Raw genomic sequence first — 12,280 nt, forward strand, 5'->3', positions numbered from 1 at the left:
GGACAGACATGGAAGGAAGACAGAGAGATACAGAGAGGTACAGAGTCATAAGCAGGCTCAGCACTGTCAGCACAGAGCCCAATGCAGGGCTCGAACCCACTAAGCGTGAGATCATGACCTGAGCCAAAGTTGGATGCTTAACCAACTGAGCCACCCATTTTTAATTCTTAATTTACCTTATTTTTAATTCTTATATTCAGGATAAACTTGGAAAAGATGGAGCCATGTTTCGTAGAATTGCTATTCTTGTGTTTCACATAGAGGGGACAAACCACGAAGGATACATTGTTTTCACTTCTAGTATCTAGAATTATAAATATTTTTCTTAAAAATAAAAAATGACATATCCTGTACTTTTTATAAGCTCATTTTCTCTTCATGTACTTCCTCTCTTTGGAGGGAAAGATAAAGGAGTATGTGCTGCTTCGCTAAAACAAAGGAGCCAAAATATTATCCAACAGGGGTACTGAGCCTTAAAGTCTTATTATGCAGATTATATTGTATCTACATACAAATCTGGATTTGGGGTTTTTAAAAATAATTTGGAATCTGAGATGCCTGTTTCTGGGTCATTATGGGAAATGTTTTGATCCATTCAGGGGTAATAAATAAGGATCCCTGTGCTAAAACAAGGGCTCTATACAGACTCTTCAGAAATGAAACCACTCTAAGTGGTTCCCAGCCAGCCTTCCTGCTACAGTTGGCAAGTGCAGTCCCTTTCTGTTCTTCCTATAGCATTCAGACTCATCCTTTTAAAGTAAAAACCTTGACCATGTCATGTATCTGTTTAAAACATCCATACTCCACATCATGATCTCCAAAGCCTATGTTGCCTATCTTTGGAAGTCCTTTATCACTTTCTGATTCCATTTTTATTGCATTTTAATTTCTCTCTTCCTCATCGTGATCCATCACCCTGGTATTTTTTTATTTCTTCAAAATGATAAACATATTCCTGCTTCTGATGCTTTAAGCCTTGCTCCTCACTTTGCATGAAGCACTCACTTTGTCATTGTCTCCAGAGCTTATTTGCCCATTTGCTGTGGTCTCTGATAAGATGTCCTATCTGAGATGCTTTCTTTAATAACTGTGTATAATTGATGCATTAACTTCTTTGGTATTCAATCTCCTTACCCTGTTTTATTCATTTCACATCACTATAATTAATTTATGTTTCTGTTTCCTTATTTTCTCTCTTCACTGGAATGTAATTTGAATGTGAAGATACTTTGCTCTTAAGTTCATATTTGTATCCACTATACATGTTTGATACATAAGTGCTTTCTAAATACTTCTTGAATGAAGAAAATACTAATTGAATGAAAAAATGAATAAAATGATCAATGAATTATCTGTAGCTTATGCAAGAACTACTGACCTTGAAAATCAACCTAAGAAAATTCTTATGTCTATTTTGATGAAATTAACCTTTGTATGCCAAAGTTAAGTTTTGTTTCATAAACACTGGGGCCAGATTCTTCTCCCTTTTTCCATTCAGTTATGTTTTGTTTGGTTTTGCAGAGGGTATAGTGGAATTATCCTTTAGTTCTGAATTGCTTATAATAACTCACATCTGGGAACTCTGTTTCCTCAATTCCTCTTCCCTATGTGGTTTTGGGTTAGTGTTGGCCAAAACAGAAGCGTTTACAAGGCTTAGATGGTAAAAGTGAAAAGGAAGCCATTGCACTTAGATGATTGTGATAGACAGGGTGACACAAATGCAGACATACCCTAAAAGCTTGAGCTTCTGGCTTGTCTTCATAATGACCGGCCCCCCCCATCCAATGGCAAGGCAAGCCAACCAGTTACTAATACCCTATGGTTTCCTCACAGGTAGCAGACCACACTATGAAACCCTTCATGGATATGCTGGGCTATCAGATATCCAGAGTTTCTGAACTTTGCTGGTAAGCTGTTAAATCCCTGCTCACACTATTGCTTCAGGCTATTGTCATTAGTGATTCTTTTTTTCTGATGCTCTGACTCCCTGCTATGAAACGTTTCTTATCCTAACGTTGCCACATTTGTGTAAGTTCTAATCTCTATGGGAAACACCTTGTTCCTTTAATACTATTAATGGCTTTTTTTTTGTTTTTACTGAACTTTGATAAAACTTTTATAACTGAATATCTAGCCACCATCTGTCATTGTACTTCCTTATGTTGTTTGATCCTGGCTGCTATATATAAATAAAACCTCATGAAAAGCAAGTTGTAATGTGTGTGTGTAAATGTATATATATATATTTATACATGCATATGTGTGTGTATAGATAGCAGAACTTTAAAAGAAACTTTTTTTTAATGTTTTATTTATTTTTGAGAGAGAGACAGAGACAGCGTGAGCAGGAGAGGGTCAAAGAGAGAGGAGACACAGAATTCAAAGACAAGCTCCAGGCTCTGAGCTAGATGTCAGCATAGAACCCAATGCGGGGCTCAAACCCATGAATGGTGAGACCATGACCTGAGCTGAAGTTGGACGTTTAACCAACTGAGCCACCCAGGTACCCCCCCAAAAAACTTTTAATTAAGCCTAAAAATAATCTTCACATTATTAGAAGAGTCTTCAATAATATTTTATGACTCTAAGCTGGATACAAATTCTATTTTTGTGTTTGTAATTAAAGATGCATAGTCATTGAATCCAGTGAAACTTGTCATAAGACACTGTTCAAATTTGCTGAATTTCCAAGGTAAATAAAAATATTTTACTGAATTAGAAAACCTACCAGTGGTCCATTTAAAATAAGAATATATATGATCCTAAAACAATTCTGTATACTTCTAAAATCTGTTCTGCCAGATCATCACTTTCCATATTTAGCTGAAAAAAAAGAAATAATTTTTCTCTACCATAAGAAATATGCTAAAAGTGTTTAGAGCATCATGTGTTGAATTTCGTCTTCTTTCTCGCTTTCTTTTTCTACTTGAGATTATGCTGACTCTCCTGAAATATAATTTGTTTGGAAATGTGTGTAGCTACATCCTATACCTTTACATTGTTGCTTCATTTCTTACTTCTTCCTATCTTTTATTTTAGCCTTTGGGAACAAATAATGGTCTATTTAAAGTGTTTTGTGGTGAATCTACCTTAAGCTATATTTATCTATACCTCCTTGTGCACACATACACACTTATTTGTGAACATATATCCTAGCACAAAGTTTGTCAGCTTTTTTTACTGTTTTGCAATGGTTTGGTTCTTTGATACTTCCTCCCCACCCCTCCCTCCCTCCCTCCACTCCTTCCTTCCTCCCTGCCTTCTTTCCTCCTTCCCTCCCTCCCTTCCTTCCCTTCTTTTATTTGTGTGTAAGTACTAGAGATTTCTTATTTCTGTCTTGCACAAAACATCTTATGAGTCTATTTTAAGCTTATAAAAACTTAACTTTACTCATAAACAAATTCTATACACTTACTCCTTTTCACATTTTATGCTTTCATTAATTAAATTTTTTTAGCATTTATTTGTTTTTGAGGGACAGAGCATGAGTGAAGGAGAAACAGAGAGAGGGAGAGACACAGAATCTGAAGCAGGCTCCAGCTCTGAGCTGTCAGTACAGAGCCTGACGTGGGGCTCAAACTGTGAGATCATGACCTGGTTTGAAGTTAGCCACTTAACCAACTGAGATACCCAGGCACCCTGACCTTTAGCATTTGATTATAATATGAGGTAGGACTGCTCCCAGACTGCATATGAGAAGGGCTGATGCAGTGTCACAAAGTTCTGCAGTAGGGCTGGGGTCAGAATGCCAGCTTCAAGGACACAGATGGGTGTGTCTCCTATCTGATTACTGGGTGAACAGAACTGGTAGCTAAAAGGGATTAGAGCCAGGTCATGGCTGCTTCAGTTTCCATACCCAGGCCTGAAGTTGATTGACCTATTATCTGAGGCATGGGAAGATGTAACTCTTGTTGGGCCCTTTGGTGGCAAGACCAAGGTCAAACAGGGTTGTAGCTGAATCCATAGGATTTAAGACTATTTATAAGTTTGTAGCTATGACCATATTCAATGAGTAGGTATGCACCTGCCTTCTTGTAAGAGCCCTCCTGGTCTTAGATTCTATAGCTTCCTACCTGAATCCTTAGGTAGGATTCAGCCATCCTGGCTGGCTGGCAAATAGTTGCTGCTGGAAGATTTGAACAGGGAACCTCTATTCTGCCATCTTGCTGAGGTCACTCTCAGGCTTTAAAGTTTTATTTTAATTCTATTTTTATGTGAGATAGATTGAGTCATGATTATATGTAGATTGACAGAAATGAGTAAAGGAGAACTAAGATCTATTTAAAACTTGTCTCAGAGATTATTAAAGAGGTCTACATACTTATAATTGGGTATAAAGTGTATAAATTGAGTTATATTCCGCTTAGTCTAGAAAAATTGAAGATTAAAAAAAGCAAAAGTTCTAATTATCAAATGGCTAAATAGATTTAATTTCTTCTTTAAACAGATTAAAATTGGTGGTGTTTTCTTCCAAATTTTGTGAATATCATGTATACACACACAGATATTTCTTCTCCAATAAATTCCTGTTAAGCATAAACAACTCATTAAAGATTACAACATTTTTATGAAAATAGAAATATAATTTCTTCTCTGTTTTACTTGTTACATCCAAATTTTTTGATACCCATTTTTGATGGCAGTGCCAAGAAACATTAGTTATTGGATTATTTCCCAGACTGTAGTTTATGTACCTAACATCTTCCAATTTCAGCATAAAAATCAATTCTAAATCTTCCTAAGACATTCAGTCAGCAAAACAGGTATTTTTTATTATTGTCATTTCCAAAGCCATCAATCAATAATAGCTAGTAAACAGACAAGGATGATTTCATGATGAGAGTATCATAACTTTGATCATGCAAATGATCTAAATGGAAAAATGGAAAATCAAGTGAAAAATCAAAGTGATATCTTTCTGAGTGACTAGGCAATTTGGAGATTACAGACTAATATAAACTGAAGAAGGAAAAAGGGGACTGGGTGGTGGTAGGGGACTGGTGTCCTCTGATATTAGTCAAGCACTTTTTGACAATAAAAAATTATTCACCACCTATAAATGCTAAGTAGCTTTTATTGTTTTCATAAAATGATTTATAAGATGCCACAATTTTTTAAAAAGTGGGTCATAACTAAATTATGGAGAGAAGTTGTCGAGTGTGTGCCTGTAAGAGGAATTTTGGTAGGGAACGGAGGCCAAAAAAGTAAATATGTGACTTAAGTGATTTGTTTACTTATCTTGAGGGTTTCTATATTCCTTCAGTGAAAGGTTCAAATCCTCAATCTTATTTATATGTCCATAAAATGACCTCAAATAGTAGAATAATTGATGCTAATGGTGTACATTGTTTTATTTTTTGTTTTGCTTTTTTACTGGCATATGTAGAAAGTGTTTAATTTGTCCTTTACTTACGTAAGAACAGAAGACATTTATAGCCTACTTCCTGAGAATCTTATCAAAGTGCTTTAAACTATGAAAGAAATACTTAAAAAATAGGAAATATAGGAAATAGAGTGCTTGCTATGCATCTGCTTTTTTAGAACACACAAACCTTTATTATATGTGCACATACTGCACATTTTGGAATATAATTATTAGTGTACTTTATGAAATTATATTTTTAATTTTTTCTAATGTTCATTTTTGAGAGAGAGACAGTGTGAGCAGGAGAGGGGCAGAGAGAGGGAGACACAGAATTCAAAGCAGGCTCCAGGCTCTGAGCTGTCAGCACAGAATCTCACTTGGGGCCTAAACCCACAAACCACAAGATTATCACCTGAGCCAAAGATGGACGCTTAAATTACTGAGCCACCCAGGTGCCCCTGAAACTACATTTTTATATATAATGTACTACAAAGTTCTGTACAACATGGACGAAATTACACAAATCCTTAGAGACTAAAAATAGAAATGGTAGGCACAATCCTATTTTCCCGTTTAGAAAGAAAAGTGCCTAATGGATTTGTGAAGAGAGGGCTTCTATCAAAGAGAAGACATGTACTGCCAGAATTTAGGGAAAATTGTCCTTAATAGCTGATTTCTCTTGTGTTTATGGAATCATGCATTTTTATGATAAAACACAATCAAAGTAAATGAAGATCTATATTCAAATATAACATTTTGCTAAGAATGGATAATTAATTTCTTTAAAAAATATTTAGCTATTGATTTTACTAATTTGTTTTTGAACAGTTTTCAAGGTACTGTTAAGATTATACATATTGTGTTTTCTCATGTTGACTTTGTTTAATCATGACACTGTTAATATAACACCAAAATATTTGGAAAAGTTACAGATTTTTGGTTATCGCAAAGACCATAGGAAATCAGTGTTTTTATGTTTGCTACCAAAGTAGCATTCAAATTAGAGAGGGAGACTCTGTGATGATGTGGTTCAATGTGTGTGTATAATTTTAATGTTTCTTTCTGAATTTTTTCTGTTTTATTAATTTTTTTTTCATTTATTATTGAGAGACAGAGAGAGAGAGACAGACAGAGACAGAGCACGAACTGGGTAGAGGCAGAGAGAGAAGGAGACAGAATCTGAAGCAGGCTCCAGGCTCTGAGCTAGCTGTCAGCACAGAGCCCGAAGCAGGACCCGAACCCACCAACTGCAAGATCATGACCTGAGCTGAAGTCGGTTGCTCAACAGACTGAGCCACCCAGGTGCCCCTCTGAATTTTTTAACTATAGGGCCAAGAAATAAAACTGCCATAGGAACTATATAAGATATTACAAGCACAAATAAGACTGTGCAGCATTTTTTGCTGACAAGAAAAATGATACTAATGCCTTTTACATATCTTTCTTGTAAATTTATTTCTACCAAACACATCGGTTCATAGATGTCACTTTGGTGGCAATCATCATTGGTGTTTCTTATGGCAGCTCTTTGGGTTTACAGGCTCTGAAGTAAGTCCATTTATTTATTTTCTTTCTTAAAAGACTATTTTTAGAGAAGTTTTTTTAAATTTTATTTAATGTTTTTTATTTACTTTTGAGAGAGAGAGAAAATGCGAGCAGGGGAGGGTCAGAGAGAGAGAGGGAAACACAGAATCTGAAGCAGTAGAGCAGTTTTAGATATATAACAAAATTGAAAGGAAGGTGCATAGAGTGTCTTTATACCCATTTTCAACATCAGTCACCAAAATGTCACATTTATTTTAGTCACGGACAACCCGACAGTCCAACTCCACAGTTTACCTTAGAGTTTACTCTTAGTGTTATAAATTCTATACTTTTGGACAAACGAATAGTGATATGTATCCATCATTATGATTTTACATAGAGTATTTTCACTAACCTAAAAATATTTTGTGCTCTGCATATCACATCCTCTCCCCTTGGTTACTGTGTGGTTACTGATTTTTTTTTTTTTTACTGTAACCACAGATTTGCTTTTCTCAGAATGTCATATAGTTGGAAACATACTTATGTAGCTTTTTTAGATAAGCACTTTTCACTTAGTAATATATATTAAAAATTCTTCCATGTCTTTTCATGGCTTAATAGTTCATTTTATTAGCACTAAATAATATCCCAGGCATCATTGTCTGGATGTATCATAGTTTATTCACCTACTAGAGAACATTTTGGTTGCTTCCAAGTACTGGCATTATGAATAAAACTGCTATAAACATTTTTATATAGGTTTTAACGTGGGTATAAGTTTTCAACTCCTTTGGGTAAATGCCAAGGAGGGTGATGGATGGATCTTCTTTAGCTTTGTCAGAGTTTTTAGTTTGGGGAGGGTTATTTTAGTTAGTTTGCTTAGTTTTATAAGAAACTGCCAAATTGTCTTCCAAATAAGTGTATCATTGTGCATTCCCACCAGCATTAATGAGTGTTCCTATTGTTCCACATCCTCTCTAGCACTTGGTGTTGTCAGTGTTCTAATTGTGGCCATTCTAGTAGGTTTCTAGTGATATCTCATTGCTTAACTTGCATTTCCCTGATAAACTATGATGCAGATCATCTTTACATATGTTTATTTGTCATCTGTATATCTTCTTTGGTGAGATGTTTGTTAAGGATATGAGCCCATTTTAAACCAGGTTCATGTTGTTAAGGGTTCTTAGTAATATTTTGGATAATAGGCCTTTAACAAATTTGTCTTTTCTCCCAGTCAATGGCTTGTCATCTAAGTCTTTTAATATTACCTTTCACAGAGCAGAAATTTTTAATTTTAATGAAATCCAGATTATCAGTATTTCTTTCATGGGTTGCTTCTTCATATATCCAAAAAGTCATCACCACACTCATGATCATCTAGGTTTGTACTATGTTAATTTCTAGAACTTTTCTAGTTTTTCACTCCACATTTACATGTATGGTCCATTAAAATTTATTTTTAAGTTTATTTTGAGAGAGAGAGAGTAAACACATGAGGAGGGGGAGGGTCAGAGAAAGAGGAGAGAGAGAATCCCAAGCAGCTTCCATGCTGTCAACGTGAGCCTAATGCAGGGCTCAATCTCATGAACCACAAGATCATGACTTCAGCCAAGAATCAGATGATTACCTGACTCAGGCACCCCATGTATAATCCATTTTGAGTTAATTTTTGTAAAGAGTATGAGATCTGTGTTTATATTATTTTATTTTACTATTCTATTTTAATGTTCTGTTTTATTTTATGTTTGTTTTATCTTGTATATTAATATCCAGTCACTTCAGCATTATATGATGAAGAGAATATCTTTTCTCTATTGGATTCCCTATTCTTCTCTGTCAAAGATCAGTTGATCATACCTATGTAGGACTCCTTTTGTGTTCCATACTTTGTTCTTTTGATCCATGTGTCTATTCTTTTTTAAATGATTATTTATTTATTTTGAGAGAGAGAGGGTGCATGTGAGTCGGGGAGGGGCAGAGAGAAAGGATGAGAGAGAGAGAATCCCAAGGAGGCTCCGCACTGTCAGTTTAGACCCTGCTGTGGGACTTGATCTCATGGTTCATGAGATCATGACCTGAACCAAAACCAAGAGTCACACTCAGTCAACTCTGCCCCCTCTTTTTTTATTTTAAAAAGCATTCACAAGTCTTGTTATTTTATTTTATTTATTTTATTTTATTTTTTAAATATAATTTATTGTCAAATTAGTGAAAATACAGTGTATACAGTGTGCTCTTAGCTTCAGGAAATACATTTCCATGATTCACTGCTTACATACAACACCCAGTTCTTGTCTCAACAAGTGCCCTCCTCAATGCCCATCACCCATTTTCTCTCCCACCCCATTAACCCTCAGTTTGTTCTCTGTATTTAAGAGTCTCCTGGGGCACCTGGGTGGCTCAATCGGTTGAGCATCTGACTTTGGCTTGGGTCATGATCTCATGGTTTGTATCGGGCTCTGTGCTGACTGCTAGTTCAGAGCCTGGAGGTTGTCTTCAGATTCTGTGTCTCTTTCTCTCAGGGTTCCTTCACTGTTCACTCTCTGTCTCTCAAAAATAAATAAATGTAAAAAAAAAATAGTCTCTTATGGTTTGCCTCACTCTGAAACTATTTTTTCCCCTTCCCTTCCCCCATGGTCCTCTGTTATGTTTCTCAAATTCCACATATGTGTGAAAATATATGCTATCTGTCTTTCTCTGACTAAACTACTTCACATAGCATTACACCCTCCACTTTCAGTGGTGACAGCAGCTACCCTGATGCAAGTCTTGAACTCACAAATGGCAAGATCATGACCTGTGCCGAAGTAGGAAACTGAACCTTCTGAGCCACCCAGGCACCTCTAATTTTAGCCATTCTTACGGGTGTGAGGTGGTATCACATTGTGGTTTTGATTTGTATTTCCCCGATGATGAGTGATGTTGAGCATCTTTTCATGTGTCTGTTAACCATCTGGATGTCTTTGGAAAAGTGCCTATTCATGTCTTCTGCCCTTTTCTTAACTGGGTTATTTGTTTTTTAGGTGTTGGGTTTGTTAATTTCTTTATAGATTTTCAGTTTTGTTGTTTGTTTCCTTTGCTGCACAGAAGGTTTTTTTCTTAATGAAGTCCCAGTAGTTCATTTTTGGTTTTGTTTTCTTTGCCTCTAAAGGCATGTCTATTAGGAAGTCGTTATGGTTGATATCAAAGAGGTTGATGCTTTAGGATTTTAATGGCTTCTTGTCCCACATTTGGATCTTTCATTTGTTTTCATTTTATTTTTGCTTATGGTATAAGAATGTGATCCAGTTTCATTTTTCTTCACGTTGCTCTTCAGTTTTCCCAACATCATTTGTTTAAGAGACTATCCTTCTTCCACTGGATATTCTTTTTTGCTTTGTCAAATATTAGTTGACCATGTAGTTTTGGGTCCATATCTGAATTTTCTATTCTGTTCTATTGATTTAAATGTCTGTTATTATACCACTACCATACTGTCTCAATGACTACAGCTTTGTAATACAGTTTGAAATGCTAGAATAGTGATTTTGTTTTTTGTTTTCTGGTTTTTTTTTTTCCCAGAATTTCTCTGGTTATATGAGGTCTTTTGTGGCTCCATGCAAACTTTTGTATTGTTTGTTACAATTTTGTGAAAAATGTTTGTGACATTTAGATAGGGATTGCATTTAATATATAGATTGCTTTGGGTAATATGGATATTTTAACAATATTTTTCCAATTCATAAGCATAGAATATTTTTCTATTTCTTTGTGACACCTTGAATTTCTAAGTATTCTACAATTTTCAGAGTACAGATCTTTTACCTCTTTGGTTAGGTTTAGTCCTAGGTATTTTATGGTTTATGGTGCAACGAAATAAAATTTATTCCTTGATTTTTCTTTCTGGTGCTTCATTGTTGGTGTACAGAAATTAGACAAATTTCTGTGTGATGATTTTGTATCCTGCAATTTTATTGAATTCATGTATCTTCAACAAAATAGGAAAGAGTATCCAATGGAAACAAGACAGTCTCTTCAACAAATGGTGTTTGTGGGGCACCTGGGTGGCTCAGTCGGTTATGTGCCTAACTTTGGCTCAGGTCATTATTTCATGGTTTGTGAATTCTAGCCCCGTGTCCAGCTCTGTGCAGAAAATTCAGGGCCTGGAGCCTGCTTTGCATTCTGTGTCTCCCTCTCCCTCTTCCCTCCCCCTCCTCAAAATAACATTTAAAAAAATGGTATTTGGGAAACTGGACAGAAACATTCTAAAGAATAAAAGTGGACCACTTTCTTACACCATACACAAAAATAAATTCAAAATGGATGAAAAATCTAAATGTGAGACAGGAAGCCATTAAAATTCTAGAGAAGAACACATGCAGGAAACTCTTTGACATCAGCTATAGCAACATGTTACTGGACAAGTTTCCAGAGGCAAGGGAAACAAAAGCAAAAATGAACTATTGGGACTTCATTAAGATAAAAAGCTCCTGTACATCAAAGGAAACCATCAACAAAACTAAAAGGCAACTGATGGAATGGGTGAAGATATTCACCAATAGCATACCCGATAAGGAGTTTGTATCCAAAATTTGTAAAGAACTTACCAAATTCAATGCCTAAAGAACAAATAACCCAGTTAAAAATGGGAAGAAGACATAAATAGGCAATTTTCCAAAGATAACATGCAGATGGCTAATAGACACATGAAAAAAATGCTCAACATTACTCATAATCAGGACAATACAAATCAAAAGCACCATGAGATACCACTTCACATCTATCAGAATGGCTAGAATTCACTACATGGGAAACTAAGTGTTGGTGAGGATACAGAGTAAGGGGAACCTTCTAACAATGTTAGTGGGAATGCAAACTGGTGCAGCCACTCTGGAAAACAGTATGAAGATTCCTCAAGTTAAAAATAGAACTGCTCTATGATCCAGGAATCACTCTGCTAAATGTTTACACAAAGGATACAGAAATACTAATTTGAAGAGGCACATGCACACTAATATTTATAGCAGCATTATTAACAATAACCAAACTTTGAAAAGAGCCCAAATGATCACTGAGTGATGAACAGATAAAGAAGGTGTAGAATATATATAAATATAAATGTGGGAATATTACGCAGCCATAAAAAAGAATGAAATCTTGCCACTTGCAATGACATGGATGGAACTAGAGTGTATTATGCTAAGTGAAATAAGTCAATCAGAGAAAGACGAATACCATATGACTTCACTTATATGTAGAATTTAAGAAACAAAACAGATGAACATAGGGTAAAGAAATAAGAGAGGGAAGTAAATCATAAGAGACTCTTAACAATTTGAAAAAGAGCCTGAGGTTTTCTGGGGGGAAGTTTGGCAGAGGTATGGGCTAAATGGGTGATAGGTATTAATG

Source organism: Suricata suricatta, chromosome 1 (genome assembly GCF_006229205.1).
Source record: "Suricata suricatta isolate VVHF042 chromosome 1, meerkat_22Aug2017_6uvM2_HiC, whole genome shotgun sequence".
Lineage (NCBI taxonomy): Eukaryota > Metazoa > Chordata > Mammalia > Carnivora > Herpestidae > Suricata > Suricata suricatta.